This window comes from Pyxicephalus adspersus, chromosome 3 (genome assembly GCF_032062135.1).
Source record: "Pyxicephalus adspersus chromosome 3, UCB_Pads_2.0, whole genome shotgun sequence".
Taxonomy (NCBI): domain Eukaryota; kingdom Metazoa; phylum Chordata; class Amphibia; order Anura; family Pyxicephalidae; genus Pyxicephalus; species Pyxicephalus adspersus.
The window spans coordinates 10,053,166-10,074,110 of NC_092860.1; the positions used below are offsets into that span (position 1 = coordinate 10,053,166).

Below are 20,945 nucleotides of genomic sequence, written 5' to 3' on the forward strand. Positions count from 1 at the left end.
GAAACAGAGTTTTATTGAAAAATTTTCCATATACAACAAGAGAAAGAAAAAGAAGAACATAGTTATAAACATAGTATACAGAAGAAATTTCAATACAATAGCAAAGCCATATAAGTAACATATATATATGTACCGTATATATATACATATATATAAAAAAGCTCAAGGAAACAATGGTGGATTACGACTTAAACAATGCAATCCTAAATAAAATCATTGCAAACCATAGGGATCCAGTATACAAAATATAACACAGTACCTAAACCAGGGGATAAAAAAGTAAAACTGAAAACATGACAATAAAGTAATGGGGGGGGGGGAAGGGGGTCTCTGAGGCGATTGGTAATAGGAAATGGGGAGGATCAAATTAACCCATTACACCTGCAATTGGCCAAAATAAATACCCCATGTTTGCCAAATCTGTTCAAATTTAGTTACATTATTCCTGAGTAGAGCAGTAAGGTACTCCATCAAACGAACATCTTAAATACAGGCATATATATCTTCTAAAAATGGAGGTAAAGCGGATTTCCACTTAGTGGTAATCAGGCTGCGAGCCGCCACCAAATTATGCGTAATGAGCCTAGATATGAGTTTGGGGAAACCCGTGAAGGGTAAACGTGAAGGGTAAACCCCTCAGATGATGTAGAGGATCTAGGGGGGATCGACATTGGGTCACTCCTCCAATTAGCTGATTGACTTTATCCCAATAACTTATAATGTATAATGGGACAAAACCAGAAAATGTGCTCTAGAGTCCCGCGTTGGGACCTACATCGCCAACAATTAGGGTCTACTTCTGGAAACAGCCTGTGGAGCAGGTCTGGTGTGTGGTACCACCGAAACAAAATCCTATACAGATTTTCCTTATAAAGGGTGCAAATAGAGCTTTTTTTTGCTGCTTCCCAAATATCAGTCTATTGCTCTCTATTAAGAGTCCGGCCTAAAATAGCTTCCCAGGTGCACATGTAAGCAAATTTACCAGTGGTCTCCCGTGTTGACACATGGAGGAGGCAATAAATGGAGGAGATAAGACCCTTGGTGTAAGGACCAGCTGCACACATCCCCTCATAGGTAGTCATTTGAGTAAATCTGGGTGATTGTTGAAGACAAAGAACATAATGCCTGATCTGCAGGTATGCAAAAAAGGAGGTTTGGGGAGGTCGAATTTCTCCTGTAATTTCGGAAAGGAATGTAATCTCCTCTCCACCGGATGCAAAATATTTTGGATATGAAAAAGCCCTCTTTCTCTCCATGGTCGCCACATGGATCTGGTAAGACTGTCGGGTATCGGGGGGGGGTGTATAATAGAGGTAAATACCGAGACCGGAGCAGAAAGACCATACTTAATTTTGTAGGCTCTCCATATTTTTCTCATAAACACCATCGGTGAAAGCAAATCTCTATCTGTTAACAACATGGAGGAGCTCCATAACATCACATTGGGATGTAGAGGGGCGAGCCAGGCCTCTTCCAACTCCCGGCAAATCCCTAGGCCTCCCAGATCTTTTGGTGTGCAAACCACTGTCTTAGACAATCTATGTCTCCTCTGCGCCTAAATAAAGTTCAGGAATCCAGCATGTAGTTTTTTCAGGGTCAAGATAGGGACCCAGACCGGAAAGGTCTCAAATAATTAGGTAAAAGCATAATTTTTACTGACACAATGCATCCCATGAGCGACAAAGAGTGCCCCTTCCATTTGTTGTAAAGTTGAGCCCATGTTACTTTGTGCCTGATGACAAAGAGTGCCCCTTCCATTTGTTCAGATAATTGTATATCTCCTGGAATAGCAGAGGAAAATTACGGGCATATAGTTGGTTATATGTGGCTGTGATTTGAGTGCCTAAGTAACTCAATGAACAATCCCGCCACAAAAATGAGTATCTGTCTCGCAATGCTGAGAGTTGTGAGGGCGGTATATATATAGATAAGGCCTCCGTCTTGGAGGAATTCACTTTATAGCCTGAGGCAATACCAAAAGTGTGACGTTCAGCCCATAAATTCGGGAGGGTGATAAGAGGCAGTGTGAGAAGAACGTCATCCGCATATAATGAGATTTTGTAAGAGGATCCCTTCACTGGGACTCCCTGAATATTGGGGTTAGATCGAATCTTCTCTGCAAGTAGCTCAATACTAAGTGCAAAAATCAAGGGGGACAAGGGACATTCCTGTCGCATCCCGTTTTTAATTGGAACTAGCGTAGAGGAAGCGTGGGGTAATTTGACCGAGACTGATGGACAGCTGTAGAGGGAACGAATGGCGCCTACAAATGGTCCGGTGAACCCCATTTTAGCTAGTGTGGAGAACATGAATGGCTAAATAAGACGGCCAAACGCCATCTAAGCTGAGTACTAATGAGGGGGTATTGCTTTTGTTGAGAATATCTATGACAATAATTACTCTGCGAGTATTATCACTCGCATGGCGAAAAGGGATAAAGCCTGTTTGATCCCTGTGCACAAGGTACGGCATAAATTTGGACAGCCTATTTGCTAGAATTCAGCAATGCTATGGGCCTATAATTAGCGCAATCTAACGGCTCTTTACCTGGTTTGAGAATAACAGTGAAATGGGAGCATGACATGGAAGGCGGAATAGGTTTACCTTGTAAAAAATAATTGAATAAATCCACTAAATGGGGGAGTAAATTTGGCAGAAAAGTTTTATATTATAGATACGGTAAACCGTCAGGGAGATGAGAAATAACCTTCGAGATCTCATCTTCCGTGATGGGACTGTTAAGATGCTCCAGATGTTCTGCCTTCAGTCGGGGAAGATCCAATTCCGCTAAGTAAGAATCAATAGTGGGTTGTAAAGTTGAGCCCATGTTACTTTGTGCCTGATGTACTGTGTGGTACAGATGTGTATAGTATTGTTCAAACCGGGAGGCTATATGAGAGGCGTTGTACCTAAGTATCCCCTTCCCAACCTTAATAGCCATGGGAGAAGAGTTAATTTGTGCGTCCCTCTGTTTGCGTGCTAGTAGCGTGTCAGTTTTGTTACCCTTGTGGTAGTAAAGCTGCTTAGTTCGTTGCATCAGCCAACTAACTTTAGAGTTTAATTTTTTTAATATGATCCTTCATCTTGAGGTTTATAGGTGTATTGTGTATATTGTATGCTCAAGTGGCTTAAATTAAGTTCTCCATATAAATTTTAGCTATGTCAAACGTTACATACTAAATCCTATGCTGTATGTTACATATTCCTAACCACATAGGAGTTTCATTTTTTTTTATTCTGAGGTTTATGTGTCCCTATGAGACTCCCTATATATGCCTATATAATATTAGCCAATTACTGCTGAAATAGGGTGAAATAAAGAATTGCATTACTTAAATGTTTATTATAAAGAAGCTTCAAGAATTTAAAACCAAAAAAAAAAAAAAAAATTAGCAGAGGATGGTTTCGATCCATCGACCTCTGGGTTATGGGCCCAGCACGCTTCCGCTGCGCCACTCTGCTGTACGTTCTGTAAACCTGTATTTCTTGTTTGTGTAGGTCAAAGACTTTTTGTCTCCCAGAATTCATTGCGATGGAGTACTTGATTTGCATGCGATATTTTCTTTTAAATACTTATGCTATCTTTCCAAAAATCTTCCTTTTGACATGATGACGATATTTGTCCAGAAAAAAAAATGTTTGTAGAATTGTTTAGGAATACATAATATAAATGTGATATTTTCCCTCTCTCCATAACTGCATTGTTTTTTTGTTTTGGAACCTTATATACCGATTGACATACTGTGTTGTTTGTCCTCGCTTCGGCAGGACATATACTAAAATTGGAACGATACAGAGAAGATTAGCATGGCCCCTGCGCAAGGATGACACGCAAATTCGTGAAGCGTTCCATATTTTATTACATTCAATATTTTGTTTTTAATCAATTTTTATTGGTTCTTATAACAAAGGAATCCAAATACAAATATTTCATACAATATAATAGGAAAGAGATTCATTATAAAAACATTTTGGTGAAAATAAAATTAACAATGTACAAACAATCATGTAACATAAAACTAGGATACATAACATATGTTAATAATTAAACAGTAACATTGAAGTAACCTGTATCTACACACCACCTGTCTAAAGCTGCATACACACGTACAATTATTGTAGTTATTATCTTTACGATCTTTTTCCATTGACTAAGCACTGCACAATGTATGAACGAGTGCTGTACATACATTACCGTTCTGCTCTATGGAGGGGGGAGGGGGAGAACGATAGAGCTGCACCCTGCTGGGCGCTCTCCCCCTTCGTCGTCCATCGTCCATGAAGCAATCACAGTATCCAGATCCATTTGCGTTACAGTATTTTAAGCAGGCTGGAACCATGTACCACCTAACCATAACCTTACACGCTGATTCTATAGTTGCAATATTTATGGAACAAGATATCAATTTGGACCATATACGGCACAAATCTTCTTCCGATTTAGAACAGTGAAGATCGTTCTCCCAGCTCAATACATAATTATGATCTCTTGGAGACCTCAATTCATTTAATTCAGTATAGATTATAGAAATTAATTTCCGCAAAAGACAAATATGCTCCAAAACAGACAACCTAATAGGCATATCTCTCTGACCCATCAGAGATGTTATCCAGTGTCTAGAGATATCTACAATATTCTCTACCTGGAACCTTATATGAATCTTTGATTTATTCCCAACTCATTATATCATTTCTGCTAAGTAAAAAGAATATACTATAGTGAAATTATGGGATTTCCACCATGCAAATGCTCCAGGTGATTCATGGCCTGGGAGAAAAAACGGGTGATTTTGGATAGGGAGCAGAGGTGGAAACGACGACATCAGACACACTATCCAACACCGTCAATATGTGTTGAAGATAAGGACTCATGTGTGGGGAGTGAAATCTAGCCGGAAGCCAAGGAAACACTCCAATGTCATTAGGGGTTCACAATGTCGTTCCTATCTGAACCCATTGAGGACAGGGGTGTAGTCGTAAAAAAGAAGAGGGGGCACGGTACTATCCATGGTGAGCGCGCATGCGCATAATATGACAACATTTAAAAGGAACCCTATTTATGATGGGGGATTTTATTTAGTGCTTAACCCTGAACTCAATAAATACTCCATTTCAACGCAATCCTCCCAAAAGGCAACAACTGAAGGAATTTACTGAGCTGCTGGCTGACCACCATTTAATTGATACATATAGCGTATTACATCCTTCTACGAAGAATTTGACATATTTTTCTTCATCCCATCAATGTTTTACTAGGATAGATCGAATATTTATACATCCAAATTTTATACCTCATGTTCATAAAAACTGAATTTTATCTACCCCATGGTCGGACCACTCTCCTAATATGCTAGAATGTTCCTCTTTAATTCCGCATTCATCTAAATTCCATGATGTCCTCTTCCGGCACATAGGGTGAGTACATTTTTACAGTCACCACCATATCATCCTCAAAATGAGGTGTAACTACAATGCAAGCCAGACATGGGTCATTGTTCTTCCTCCCCCATTCGGCCCTTCCTCCCCCATTCGGTTCCTGGTTCTTCCACCAGGAACATTAGCATAGATTCCTTTCCCACTTGAAATAGGAACCACACTGCATTTTTTACACATGCGTACAACATGGCTCCGTAACTGCTCTCCAAGGCTGGCTCCTCCATGGCATTCGCCATGCTCGCCTATGACCCACCATCAAAGAGGCAGCTGGCACCCTACTCACTAGCCTCTTAGCCACAAACCATGTAAAAACTGATTGCAGCCAAAAAGCCCAGAAGCTTGTCTCTTGTATAATTGATACAAATAGAGATTGATAACACCGGGGAACAATTCTAAAAGAAGCTTGAAGTTTTACTGCATAATTGTATATCCAAACCAAGTTTACCGATTGCCCATTCCATTAACCTAAAGAAGTCCTATGACAACATAAAGTTACTACTTAAAGCAATCCAGAATAAAACACACCAGTGGAACATCGATGGGGATCTAAAGGTCATTGGCTTGCTGATGGGAATACAAGGAGGATTCACAAAACATTGCTGTTACCTATGCCTGTAGGACAGCCAATCTACGGAAAACCATTATGTCAAGCGTGATTGGCCAGGTACCTATAAGCAGTGTCACGTTTCTGCCTCTGGTTAATCCGCATAAAATATTTTTGCCACCTCTCCATATTAAGTTAGGCTTGATGAAGAACCTTGTAAAGGCCATGGGTTAAATCAAACTCCAAAGGTTTTCAGTACCTTGTTAAGAAGTTTCCAAACATAAGCACTGCAAAAATGAAGGAAGGGGTATTTATAGGTCACTTCAATGGTGCTTATGTTTTAGTACAAAATACATGCACGTACAATGTTAACTATAATAGTACTCATAACTCGGGAACTGTATGTGTTAAGAAAAAACTGATAACAGATATGAAATCCGAAAAGTGATTTACTGTGGTTTCTAATGATTATCAAATTTTTAATTTCATCAATTTAATTTTTTGTTGAGCTGTGTATTTACAGTAGACTTCAGATTTCCGGCCTAATATGGCGGCAGGGTAGGCCAGATAAAAAAAAGCCAGATTTTTTATTCTATCGAATCTCGCTTAGACGTGATCTACTAAACAAAATTCCTGTGCTCCATAAAAAAAGTGCAAAAACACCCCACAAAAAATGTGCACTGGGGTACTATTTGTGATCCCTCCTCTAAAGAGGAAAGACCACCCAATTTCCCCAGACCCTGGGGAGCGAAGCTCCAGACGAGGGCTGGGTACTAAGTCCGTCCATCCAGCTGAAGCTGAAGCTGAAGCTGACCTACTTGCCCTTCTGGCCGAAGCCAGAAGAGGTCCTTTTCTCTATGGGACCGCCTAAGCAGGTCCCAATGGATACTAAGCTGGGAGATCTCCCGAAGAGAAACTCCCACTAATGGAGAGTACCTGGCTGTTAGACCAAAGCACTCTCCAGGACTTCAAGGCTCCACCAAACAAGTGGCAACAAATACCACACCAGTGTCAAAGTGACAAACAAAAAAAATACATAAAAAATAAGTCTGATTTTCCAATAATAAAACACTCTACTTACCTCCACACACAGTCCAGCGCTACGCAGGCCACACCTGTGGACATCTGACAGTTCCAGAGAGCAGGCAGCAGCAACGTCGCAACACGTGCAATGCAGGAGCACCACAGCACACGTCCGCCCTCACCGCCCTGCCATTTTTTAATGGAGTTTTTTTTCGGCCTTCGTACTAGGCCCGATAGTACGGAGGCTGGGTAGTTGCGAGCCGGATAGGTGAGATCCTACTGTACACAGAAGTTGTCCAGAAATTCTTGGAGAGCTACAAAATGTTTGGTTGCATAATGAGCATCAAGGTGCATTTTCTGCATAGCCGTCTTTCTAACTTCCCGGAAAACCTTGGTGCAGTCAGTGATGAGCAAGGTGAATGATGAGAAGATCATGGAAGGACGGTATCAGGGTAGATGGGATGTACATATGATGGCTGACTATTGTTGGAGCATCCGGCGGGATTATCCTAACACTGAACACTCAAGGAAGAGCTATAGGAATACATTTTTACCTTAACCGCTTACCTGATTAATTTTCAAATGGTATACTGTAAAAAAAAATGTCATAGAGTAACAATAAATTCTTTGTATGAACAAATGAAATTTAAATAAACAGCACATTCAAATTATTATTTCTTTATTTTTTCATTTTATGTAAAATTTGTGTTTTTGTAAAAACTGGATGTGATAGCAAAAAACTGGGGTCATTTCTGGATTCACCACCCAAAAATTAGTAAAAGACAAGTGTAAGATCTAACTAGTGTAGTCACCAGCGTACTGAGCGCAACAAATGAATCTGAACTTTTCCGTATAGCAATGGCAAAAGTAGACAATGAAAGTGAAAAAGTAAACAAAATATGGAACGCTTCACGAATTTGCGTGTCATCCTTGCGCAGGGGCCATGCTAATCTTCTCTGTATCGTTCCAATTTTAGTATATGTCCTGCCGAAGCGAGGACAAAGCAATGGAAGCCCTGATTGGTATATAACCCTCACTAAAACTGGGATATGCAACTTAGAGTGAGACTTCAAATAATTTATATGAGGTATAATATCTCTTTGGAAATCGAGACCAAATCTTCTTATCTTTACAGCACATTCCAACATTCTATTGGAAGATATAGAAATCTATTAGGATCATATTGGAGATTCTTTTACAGGAAAACTAATATGCAAATTAGTAACTCGCAGAGAATCCTGGGAGCCTTCTGATCAGCTCTGGCGTGTCTGCGTCATGTGACCTGCTTGTGTCTTTCTTACTTGTGTCCTAACAAATTAATTCTACTAGGGGGCGTATACCAATGGGCATGTACAATGACGTCATAGTTAGTGAAGCGTCACTGCTGTGTTTGTGTATGGATGCTGCATGTCGTGTTTTGCAGCCTTACATCTCTCCAAGTACAAACCTCCATATCTCCTAAACAGTATGTCATACCGACCTGAAATTTTCAGGGTACACAGGGGAACATCCTAGCTGGTAGTACCCCAAATTTCAACTCCCAACCTTCAACATCTTTCAAAATATGGGGGTCACAATTATAAAAACTAGTTCAAATTAAACATCAGGGTTGCTGTTAAAAAACTGTGTCTAGAAGCCCAAAATTAAACATACAAATTATGGACCCCCATTCAACTTAGCAAGGAGATGCAACTTACATAGCAAGGAGGTGCAAACCCCAACTTTTTTTCCGACCTGTCACAAAACTAGAAATATCATACAACACTACTCTTTACCCTTCCACACTTTGAACCCCAAATCTCTGGAATGGGGAGATGTACAAAACCAAAAATGCAGGTGCAAGTGGGGGACAGCTGTGACCAACATACTCTAAAATTTAATTGTTGGGCCATTGGCAGAACATAAAAACTCTTCCTTTCAAAAAAATCTACCCTGCTATACATCGGTGGAGGCTTCTAGCACCTGAAACCCAATGTTTTCTGGAATGAGGGGTTACAGGTGAACAAAATTTTAGGTGCAAATGAGGGACACCTGTGGCTAACACCCCCTAAAATTTAATCATTAGGCCATCTTTAGAACATAAAGAACTCTGCCCATCAAAAAAAACTACGCTGTTACACATTGCTGGAGGCTTCTAGCACCTGAACCCCAGTTTTTCATAACCGGGGAGGGAGGGGGAAAGTTGAAAAATGTTAGAGGTACAAGTGGGGGACACGTGTGACTAACACCAGTGTTTTGTGCATCTCCCTGTTCCAGAGAAATTGGTAACAAGGTTTATCTACCCTTCTATATAAAGTTAAAATTGTGGTGATTGGCGATTTTAAGACCAGGGTCCCCTAATAGAGTTTGCATATTAGGGACCCCTGGGAACCATTTCATGGCATTGAGCATTAGGGTACTGTCAATTGTCTGTGTGCTGTGGTGCCTCGAATATAAATTTGTCCGCTCACTAAACTTTAAGGCTGCATTCAGACTGGCACTGAGGTGGCGCTGCGGTTACCCCTTCCTCGTGCCATGGAACCCTGGCTTAGGAGGAAAGCTCAGTACCACTCACTGCCGCCTGGAGTCAAATGTGCAGACGCTGTCGTGCGAGGGACTGAGCGGCTGGCGGGATGCCTGTTACACATAGCTGGACACTTACCTTCTCTGTGGGAGCCAATGGGAAACACTTTTTTGTCCACCCCCCTCCCCCCTCCCCCCCAGTTAAAATGTTATGCCCATCATACCATGCTACCCTGTCACAAATAGCTACCCCCCTGCTCTCCATGAATCCCCAATTCTCTGTAACATCTCGCTATAGATGGCGCTTTTATTGACATGTGTGAGAACAATCTAGTGTGACTATTGTTTCAAATCAGCGGTGTCAAACTTAAATACACAGAGGGTCAAAATTAAAAACTTAGATGAAGTTGTGGCCCAACCTTGAATTTTATTGAAAAAATTGAGGAAATTATTTCTTCTCATTAGATATAAAACATTTTCATACTGAAACAAAGAGGTTAATAAAAAAGCCTATAACAGAGAAAGAGGCATAAAATTTTATATTATTTTATTTAGGAAAAAATCTTCGGCCTCTTTCTCTATTTGTAGCTTTCTGAGTTAAATTTCAATGGTAACCTTTTATTGCACAGACTAAAAATAATAATAGGAATTTTCTTTTATGAAAATCCAACCATTCGAGTCCATGCCTTGGAGTCGCAAGGGAAAGTACAGCTGAGGGGGGGTGCTGGAAATGCCAGACGCAGCCAATGCGGAGCTAAATCTTATGAGTGGCCCGCCGCTGAAACTCCCTCTTCATTGAAAAAGCACCGCTACTACAATTCCCGGCATTATTTGTGTCTATAAAACAGTCCAATGTGGGGTCACACATAGGCAGAGAGCCCGCTGGTCTATAGATGCGAGTGATGCCGGGAATTGTAGTAGCGGCGCTAATTCAATGCAGCGGCGGGCCAGCTGCAGTTTATAATAAGGATTCCTTTGGGGGCCAAAAAAAAGGATGTTTGGAGACAGATTTTGACACCCCTGTTCTAAATGTTTTAGGTGGTGCATGGGTTTATAACAGTAAAAAGAATAACCGAATTACATAAAAACAACCCAGGGACTTTCTACCTTACAAATTAAACAATAAAATGTGTACATTGGGGTTCAAAGAACATAAAGAGACATATGTGACAGGGCGCCATGGAATGATAGATTTTTACTTTCAGAGGAACTAGACTCAAAAGTCCCCCCCCCCCAAAAAAAAAAAAAAACCACTTACCTTCAATCCCACATCAATTTTTTTCCCTTTGACCAAAGATGCTCGGGCATGCGCAGAAGGAGCACCCAATAGTGACGAATATCTCACTATTAGATTCAACAGCTATTCGATCAAATAGTTAAAAATTCTCCGCGTGATCAAATGCCGAATTCGAACACCATTGTAGTCCCTATTTAATGTACAGCGCTGCGTAATATGTTGGCTCTTTATAAATCCTGTTTATTATTATTAATAATAAGTCAATGGTCCGAGAATTCAGGTTCAGAGCAATTGGATTGCTATTGCAGCCCTTTACTAGTTGTACGTGTTGTTGGATGGAGTTTCTCTATCCAAGAACACAAAGCACAGCGCTGCAGCCGCATTTGCCATTGCCGCGCTGTGCTACTACTATGTATTCTTGGATAGGGTTTCTCTATCCAAGAATACAGGGCACTAAAGGTGATGAATAGGGACAAGTCCCCATTCATCACCTGTAGTGCCCAGACATTGTAGTGGAACTGCAGAGGTGTGCAGTTCAGTTTCCCACGTGATGTCACAATGGAACTGAACTGCAGATTACCTCTATAGTGCCCGGAGATCCTGCAATGACAGGAGGATTCGCACAGCTGCAGGAATCATAATGTCATTGTAAGAAAACCTGTAAAAAAAAAACGTTAGTTAAAAAAACACAAACTCTCAATAAATTATTTTAACTTATATACATTTATTTATTTTTTTTAAAAATTTTTTTCCCCTAATTTTTACCGTCGATTCCCGTGTTTTTCGGGTCGGGTCTATCCGAATTCGAACAGCCATATTTGAGTTGAATAAAAAGACAACCCAATTTCAAACACCAACACTACCCAACAGCCACCCAGGATGCGTGACGTAGGTATCCCAGAAGGCTCCCATTCATCCCATAGGGGGCAGTGCTGCCCCCCTTTTTCTTTTTAAATAAAAAAAGGGTGTTGCACTTAAAAAAAACAAAGAAAGAATTTCTGAGTTCAGGTACGCTTTAATGATGTTTTATGTTTGAGACCCTGCAACTTGTTATAATCAGGGAGCTGAAATTAAGTTTAGCAGCAGCTCTTGGGGGCCCCTGTGTGCACTGAAAATTTCAAGTTTGTACAACAATCGGTGTGGGAGATATGAAGCATTATACATTGTGGTAATGACAGCAGCACAGCCACAGATCTCATAACCCTGGTATAGGAGAGGTGGGATTATTTCACGGTGCAATGTGGGCGGGGCACAGCGATTCTCCAGGGTCCATAGGACACGCCCACTTATGGGGAACACGCTGAAGCGGAATCTCATCAAAAAAGATAGGAGATGCGCGCGCAGACATAGTAGAAACAGCTGATCGTGACCTCATTCAGCTGGTAGTACGCATTCCTGAAGTAGGATTATCTCATAGAACACCTGCTATTGGCCCACAAATGTCTCAGCCCATAGCGCGTCATGTGATGATATGGTCTTCTATTCGTTTATTATTCGGCCTCAGGACTGCTATATAACAGCACACAGATGGCCGCATTAAAACTTGCCGAATATACAGTAGTCGCCACGAATGTAAAATAACGATAAATCCGAACATTATCTGGTAAATGTGCCGTAAAAGGGACACAGACCTATATCACATGACACAAGCAGGTCTCATGAAGCAGACGCTCTAGAGCTGATCTGCAGGCTCCCAGGATTCTCTTTTGCTGACTAATTTGCATAGCAGTTTTTCTGTGAAAGAATCTCTATTATGATCCTATTAGATTTCTATATTTCTTATAGAATGTTGGAATATGGTGTAAAGACAAGAAGATTTGATATCGATTTCCAAAGAGATATTATACCTCATATAAATAAATTTAAATCTCGCTCTAAGTTGCTTATCTCAGATTTAGCGAGGGTTATATACCAATCAGGGCTTCCATTGCTTTGTCCTCGCTTCGGCAGGACATATACTAAAATTGGAACGATACAGAGAAGATTAGCATGGCCCCTGCGCAAGGATGACACGCAAATTCGTGAAGCGTTCCATATTTTTTTGCACCATATATTTAATAATCAAATATTCCATGATTCCATATTTTCTTGTTACTTAATGAATTTCATATTTTAAATTTATATATTAAAACGGCTCATTAACCCTCATATTTAAAATAAAATAAAAGTAATTTCAATACCCCATACAATAAACTTTTTTTATTACATTTTTATTGAGATACAACCAGAGTAATACAAATAAAATAAACATATATCCAGCCAAAATATAAAGGATAGGAATACAACAATAGCAAACTGCGGCTGTCAATACAATACTGGAATTAGCTCAGACATTTTACATTATACATTACATTGGGGAAGTCATACAGACAATAAGACAAGGACATATCTAACCCTGAACTACAAAATGGGGATGGAAAGAAGAAGGAAACCATGGGCGAGGGGTGGGGGGAGAGAGTCCCCAGGTATATCACTCCAATCAACTTTTTAGACAAATATGAACTGCAATGGTCAGAAACCTTGGAGACTAGGCACTTTGGCTATTCATAGGACAACGTGTCAACGCCATATATTCCAGTGTAGTACTAAACTGAATCCAATAGTAGCAAGTACGGGGTACATTTTTCCATATTATCAGAACCAGTAGATATTAGAGGTATAGCAGTCCAGAAGTTAATAAATGTTTAGGCTCCATAAAGATTTTTTTTTTCCCTGTATGTGAATAACTCAGAGTGAGGATTTTATACGGTAACTGACACCACACTACTTAATAATATATTGAGAAAAACATCTGTCCTAATTGCATTTATTAAAATAATGTACCTGTTCCGACTTACATACAAATTCAGCTTAAGAACAAACCTACAGTCCCTGTCTCGGGAAACGCTTTCTATCTCCATTTCTGAAGAATAAAGGTAGACATAAGGAAACTCAGTATAGGAAGGGGGAATGACAAGCAGGAGGCACCCTGCAGCGTCCTCCCTTATAGGATTCCTACGTCCCAATGGGTCACTTAGTTTGCAAATTGCTATAGTTGCATTTTAGCATTGTAGTCGTCTTGCACAGGAACCAGCAGGGTACAGGACATGTGCAAGTGTGCGTCTTCCTCCCAAATTCTTCCAAAATGCCTCTAATGCTGTGAAACTTCTTATAAGGAAGGGGATCCCAATAGGATGTGGTTGACCATACAACATTCCGTGAGATGCCCATAGCTATTCAGTGCCACCCAGAAACTGCAACACAACAGCACCGCCTGCAAAAAAAAAGAATTAGACCAAAATTTTGAAATGTCACTTTACATAAAAGGGAGACAACCCGTTTATGTAAGGTAAACATTCTGTTGTTTGGTTTGTTTTTAAAGTGCAAAACCCTTTTTAAAAAAAAAATGCCCCCTTTTGGTTGATCGCAGGCAATCGAGAATGAATGGGAGCGCAAAGCCTCCCAGGATTCCTATGTCACGCATTCTGGGAGGTTATTGTGTGCTCCACCTGCGATAGCTCGAGCATCTCGGGCATGCGCAAAAATAGCCTTTTCGTGCAAAGAGAAACATTTGCCAATCTCAGGCATGCGCATTCCACGTCACCCCATCTCGCGCCTGGGTTGGGTGACGTGGGATGAAGAACCAGGGACAAGCCGGTTCCGCGGCGGATGCCGGGACGACGCGGGACCCAATGTAAGACACCCCCGTATGGATTGGACTGCCCTGCGGCATTGAAGGTTAGTTGATTGTGTTGTTTTTTTTTTGGCACTTTTCAGTTTAGTTTCTCTTTAAGATCAGCTCTTTTCCTGCCTTACAGGATTCTGACATTACTGGGAAATTGCCAGCCAATCACAATCATTTATATACCGTATTTTCCGGCGTATAAGACGACATTTTAACCCCAAAAAATCTGTGTCAAAGTCGGGGGTCCTCTTATACGCAGGGTACTTACCAATCCCCTGAACGGGAAGAAGATCCGAGCTCGGGTTAGCCAGAGTCAGCCGCCAGAGAGCTTCGGGGAACGCTGTGAGCCATGCGGTATAGATTTCTATGCGTGTTATAGAATATTGTGATTTAAAAAAACAGCCAATAGGTGGCGCTGTGTGACTACTTTACATAGAAGGGTAGACAATTCTATTATTTAAAGTAAAAAATTTCTTTGTTACTGTTTTTTTTTTAAGTGCAACAAACTCTATATTTTAACTGGAAAAGCTGGGGGTCGTCTTATACGCCCAGTCGTCTTATACGCCGGAAAATACAGTATATAAAAATACATTCACAGAACAATATACACCAATGGAAACAATTATGAGAATAATCAACAGTTAAATCCTCAGTTTATTAAACTGGATATATTTAGTCATATGGGGATGAATCCTTGTATTGTGTAGCATAGATGGGGGGAGCCATACTTGTGGTCTCAGCTCTCTACAGCACAATGGGGTGGCTACAAAGGAAACCATTCTGAACTGAGCCTGAATTGTTGTAGCCTTTTATGTAAAGTAAAAATTCTGTTTTTTTTTTTTTTTTAATTTTTATTATTTTTTAAGTGTAAAACCCTTTTGTTTTAAAGACCCACTTACGTTGCTCTGCTGTCTTCCCGTCATCCTGCTGGTCCCCGCAGATCCTGGAGACATGTCCTTCCTCCTGGATCTCCAGCCGCTAATGCAGCGACGATCTCTTGGGTTTCCCAGTGACGTCGATGCTGGCGGGAGGATCAACGAGAAATTCAAATAATTTTTTTTAACAGTTTTTTGTGTTTTGTTATTTAAAGTTTCCTATTAAATTTATTAAATATTGGTGAGGTATGCCTAAGAATTATAGCCTACAATGAAAAATAAATTTCCATGCAAAAAGTTATACCACTTTTTGCATGGAAATTTGCACAGAATTAGACCGCTAGGGAGGGTAAGATCAGCTCTTTTCCTGCCTTACAGGATTCTGACATTATTGGAAAATTGCCAGCCAATCACAATCATTTATATATATAAAAACACACACAGTCAAATCATTATACACCAATAGAAACAATTCTGACATAAATCACCAATTAAATCCTTAATTTATTAAACTGGATATATTTCAGGTGCATAATGAATGAGGTCAGCCATTGGTGGTGTACCTGGGTCAGGTGATGTAACATCAATCATCCTGGCACAGCTGCACCACCCTTGTCCTTCCCTCTCATTCAGGTGCTTCCAGGATGGCTCTGCAGGTTATGATATAGAAGGAGGTGTCTCCTAAATATAAACCTGGTCTGAGGTTATGTATATGAGTTATATTAACTTTTGTTAATCTAACAAAAAATTCTAAATAATAACAAAAATTCTAAAAAATAATCTAGCTAAAAATTCCAGAATGGGGGGTGAAGTAGACTTAAGATGTCAGGGCTCATTGGCCGTCTTTTAGGGGTCACTTTATAATTTAGGGGTGTCCTAATGTGATAAATCTGTGAATTTACATTATTTTATGTTGTTGGAAATGATCTTTTGTGATCAGAAGAATAAAGGTAGACATAAGGTCGTTCAGTCTAGGAAGGGAGAGTGACAAGCAAGAGGCACCCTGCAGCGTCCTACCTTATAGCATACCGTCGTCCACAATGGGTCACTTAGCCTGTAAATTGCTATAGTAGTATTTTGCATTGTAGTTGTCTTGCACAGGAACCAGCAGGCTACAGCACATGTGCAAGCGTGCGTCTTCCTCCCAAATTCTTCCTAAATGCCCTTAATGCTGTGAAACTTCTTATAAGGAAGGGGATCCCAAATAGAAGTGGTTTACCATTTGATAGCCAATGAGATGCCCATAGCTATTCAGTGCCACCCAAAAACTGCAACACAACAGTACCGCCTGCAAAAAAAAAAAAGAATTAGACCAAACTTTAGACCTAAACTTCGAAATTTCTCTTTACATAAAAGGGTAGACAACCCTTTAATGTAAGGTATAAATTATGTTGTTTGTTTGTTTGTTTTTTAAGTGCAAAACCCTTTTAAAAAAAAAAAAAAAGGTTCTACACCGCCCCCCTAATTCTCAATTGCCTATGCATGGGAGCACAAAGCCTCCCGGGATCACGCGTCCCGGGAGGTTATTGTAAGTTCCATCTGCAAATACTCGAGCATCTCGGGCATGCGCAAAAGGAGCCTTTTCGCGCAAAAAGAAATATTTGCTGATCTCATGCATGCTCAGTGAGATCGGCAAAATTTTTTCTGTTCTACGTCACCCCATCCCGCGCCTGGGTTGGGTGACGTAGGTGGAAGAACCAGGGAGAAGAGGAGAGCCAGGAGAGGCCGGCTCAGGGACGGATGCTGGGACAATGTAGGACCCGATGTAAGACAACCCCGAATGGATTGGACTGCCCTGCGGGATTGAAGGTAAGGTAATTGTTTTGGGGTTTTTTTTGCATTTTTTAGTTTAATTCCTCTTTAAGATCAGCTCTTTTCTTGCTTTACAGGATTCTAACGTCACTGGGAAATTGCCAGCCAATCACAATCATTTAAATGTAAAAAACGCACATAGTAAGAATAATATACACCAATAGAAACAAATCTGATATTAATCACCAATTAAATCCCCAGTTTATTAACCTGGTTATATTTCAGGTGCATTAAAATAAAAGGTTTACAATTTGCTGTCTCTGAGTAGAAAAGTCTGCTCCCTGCCAGAAGGGCTCTCGATCCCTAAGAGGAAGCAGTGGTCTTTCTACAGAGGTCTGATACCCCCCACACGCACACGCACACCCAGCATAGTGCTGCAATCAGAAAAGTTTTCTCTGTATTGGAGTGTTTTGGATTGGACTCAGCAGGCTGCATGGTAAGCTGACACTCTAGAGCTGATCTGCAGGCTCCCAGAGTTCTCTGCGGCTAATTATTTGCATATTAGTCTCCGTTAAAGAATCTCTATTATTATCCTGATCCTATTAGATTTCTATTTATCCTTATAGAATGTTGGAATGTTCTGTAAAGACAGAAAGATTTGGTCTCGATTTCCAAAACATATTATACATCAAATGACTAAATATAAATTTCACCATAAGTTGAATATCTCAGCTATAGTGAGGGTTATATACCAAGCAAGGTCATTAAAGTTTCGTCCTCGCTTCGGCAGGACATATACTAAAATTGGAACGATACAGAGAAGATTAGCATGGCCCCTGCGCAAGGATGACACGCAAATTCGTGAAGCGAATAATAGTGTGTGACTGTGGGGGGACATTAGAGTGTCAGCTCCTCTGTACAGAGACTGATGGGTCTAGCTCAGTGTTTCATTGTACAGCACTATAATATACGGCAGAGCTAGATAAATCTATATATATAAAATTGGATGTATGTATGTATGTGTGTGTGTGTGTTCCACCATCATTCAAAAACGCATCGAGACATTTAAACTAAACTTTCTAGACATATAACTGAGACTCATGTGAGTGTACGGCTGATCTTTGTACAGCGCCGTGTTATATGTCAGAGGTATATTTACATGTATGTATGTGTGTATGTATTGCTCAGTGTGCCTTTTAATTATATTTTTAAATACTTTTTTTTACTCTTTTACACATTTCTGGCCTGTAATAATGCCTTCGAGAAAACGTAAGGCAACTGGCAGAGTGCAATCAAAGGCAAAAAATTGAAACAACACCATAGACAAGACATCACTATAGCTTTTTTGATTCCTTTTCCTGTATATATATAATATAAGATTGCAACAAATAAATAACTGGGCAACGCCGGGTAATCAGCTAGTAGCATATAATAAACCCACAAACATGATGGGTCAGGGTGGACATGGCCTCCCAGAAGAAGGACAATTTCGGGCAGTCCCAAAATATGTGTATTATATATCTCGCACCTGATTGGTACCTGCAACACAATTCATTAGCAGGAGGGAACATTTTAGCAATCTTTGTTAGAGTTCTGTACCATCTCATAAGCACCTTATATAGGTAATCCTCAGGATACATACGAGATAGGGACTGTAGGATTGTTCTTAAATTTAATGTGTATGTAAGTCAGAACAGGCACAATATTTTAATAAATGCAATTAGGACAGATGTTTGTCTCAATATATTATTAGGCAGCATGATGTCAGTTACTTTATAAAATCACAAACAGCAAAAAAAAATTAATTAACTTCTGGAGCAAGCTATGCTTTGATATGCAAAAAGAAAGAACTGCAGAGTTTGTCTTGGTCATTAAAGAGTTACAAAAGCTTGCAGAAGGGCTCACTTTCAGCTGTGTTTAGCAAAAGATTTCTTATGTAAGTCATGCAAACCCCTCCAAGCCTGCACAGAAGGGAGCAGGGAAGCAGTTTGTATCTAGGAGTTAGCCATTGTCGGATGTCCTTAACCCGGGGACGACCTGTAGTTAATCTCCTGGTATTTATTACTAATAGATGCTTTGTGGCTGAAATGTATTATTTGTTCCTGTTGAGCTTCTGTGAACTGAAAACCCCGATCTGATTCCCATTTGGCTTTAAAGGGGGGTGCAACAGAGGCCTGGTCTAAAAGCAGACATTGGTATGCATATGATAATTACAAGGGTAAGAGAGTGCGTGAAAATTGAGACGGATGCGGTAGTGACTGCCACAAATATATAAGCTGTATGTGGCACCAAGTGTTCAGGACTGGTAATCGTTGTCAACGTGCAAGTCTAAAAGGGAGACCCAAGACCCATTCCTGATTAAATTCTTAGCTTGGTAAATACCCTTCTGGAGCCAGGTGGTAAAAACAGGGTCGTTCATACTGTTAGTGAAGTCAGGATGCCCCAACAATCTCTGCATGTACCCTGAAGAAGTCCAATGACGAAACTTGTCTGGACAAAAGACGTTAGATTTATTTTTTTCTATAACTCAGGCAATTTTGGAGCCAGGGATTCTCCCTGTATAGTGAATCAGTCTGATTATACCAATGACTATAAAATGGGAAAACACCATAATTGATTTATATATATTTTAATAATTGTGATACATATGACAATATATTACAATATAAGTACATTTTGCCAAAAAAAATACAGCTTTCTTTTCTTTCTTGCTTTTGATCTTCAGATTGGCTTAATGGTGAGCAGCACTGAAGGGAGACCGGTGGCCTTTGCACCAGCTAGGGGAGGATATTGGAGGGTGGGACTCTGCTGGTGACTCCTGCTCTGCCAAGCTCCTGCTCCCTGTTCCAAGCTCTGCCCTCCCACCATGGACAATGGGTCAGTGCCTTTTCCGCCTATTTTATTTTTTCATCTGTTTTGCATGATGCAGCAAATGAAGTGAGACTCTGTGTCTGGGTGTAAGATACTAAAATTGGAACGATACAGAGAAGATTAGCATGGCCCCTGCGCAAGGATGACACGCAAATTCGTGAAGCGTTCCATATTTTTTGCACCATAGTCAATATTTAAAAATCAAATAATCCATTATTACATATTTTCTTGCTCCTTAATAAATTTCATTATTTTAAAACTGCTTAACCCCATATTGTATGTAAGTCGGTGTGTATGTTCCACCATCACTCAAAAACGCATGGAGACTTTTCAACCAAACTTGGCATACATAAAACTGAGACTCATGTGAGTGCGCCGCTGATCTTTGTGCAGCGCTGTGGTATATGTCAGAGCTATATTTGATGATCACAAGGAAAACACAGAGACATTTAAACCAGAATTGCTGGACATACCGGTACAACTCAGACTCATGTGAGTGCACCGCTGATCTTTGTACAGTGCCATGGTATATGTCAGAGGTATATTTGCATGTGTGTATGTATTGCTCATTGACAGTGTGCCTGACAGTGTGTCAGAAGGAGGACAATTTCGGGCAGTCCCAAAATATGTGTATTATAGATCTCGCACCTGATTGGCACCTCCAACACAAATCATTAGCAGGAGGGAACATTTTAGCAAGCTTTGTTGGAGTTCTGTACCATCTCATAAGTACCTTATTTAGGTAGTCCTTTAGGAAATCCTCACTGTGAGTTAATCACAAACAAAGCAGAAAAAAACGTCATTAACTTCTGGAGCAAGCTGTGGTTTGATATGCAAAAAGAAACAACTGCTCAAGTTTGTCCTGGTCATTAAAGAATTACAAGAGCTTGCAGAACAGCTCAGTCACAGCTATGTTTAGCAAAAGATTTCTTATGTAAGTCATGCAAACCCCTCCAAGCCTCTGTCCTGCACAGGAGGGAGCAGGGGAGCCTGCAAGCCTCATACAATAGACGTCTATTGAAAGATGCATGACTGCCAACC

At 40.4% G+C, this 20,945-nt stretch overlaps 1 long non-coding RNA gene and 6 other non-coding genes across 7 annotated transcripts in view; 5 read left to right on the forward strand and 2 right to left on the reverse strand.

Annotated features, from left to right (window-relative positions):
• Positions 1–3,390: 3,390 nt before the first annotated feature.
• On the reverse strand, positions 3,391–3,462 carry TRNAM-CAU (transfer RNA methionine (anticodon CAU)). The gene has a single exon. It is a non-coding gene; the product is annotated as a tRNA-Met (tRNA).
• A 290-nt stretch (positions 3,463–3,752) lies between these two features.
• Positions 3,753–3,859, forward strand: LOC140327867 (U6 spliceosomal RNA). Its single transcript, XR_011920157.1, has one exon. It is a non-coding gene; the product is annotated as a U6 spliceosomal RNA (small nuclear RNA).
• Positions 3,860–7,896: 4,037 nt separating this feature from the next.
• On the reverse strand, positions 7,897–8,003 carry LOC140327868 (U6 spliceosomal RNA). The gene has a single exon (XR_011920158.1). It is a non-coding gene; the product is annotated as a U6 spliceosomal RNA (small nuclear RNA).
• Positions 8,004–12,676: 4,673 nt separating this feature from the next.
• LOC140327865 (U6 spliceosomal RNA) lies at positions 12,677–12,783 on the forward strand. Its single transcript, XR_011920155.1, has one exon. It is a non-coding gene; the product is annotated as a U6 spliceosomal RNA (small nuclear RNA).
• Positions 12,784–16,844: 4,061 nt separating this feature from the next.
• The window catches only part of LOC140325607 (uncharacterized), a 31,499-nt gene continuing 27,398 nt past the window's right edge, over positions 16,845–20,945 (forward strand). The window contains exons 1-2 of the long non-coding RNA XR_011919705.1: positions 16,845–17,090; positions 19,759–19,910. This is a non-coding gene — a long non-coding RNA (uncharacterized lncRNA). The remainder of the gene's footprint in view (positions 17,091–19,758; positions 19,911–20,945) is intronic.
• Positions 17,808–17,914, forward strand: LOC140327869 (U6 spliceosomal RNA). Its single transcript, XR_011920159.1, has one exon. It is a non-coding gene; the product is annotated as a U6 spliceosomal RNA (small nuclear RNA).
• Positions 19,975–20,081, forward strand: LOC140327871 (U6 spliceosomal RNA). The gene has a single exon (XR_011920160.1). It is a non-coding gene; the product is annotated as a U6 spliceosomal RNA (small nuclear RNA).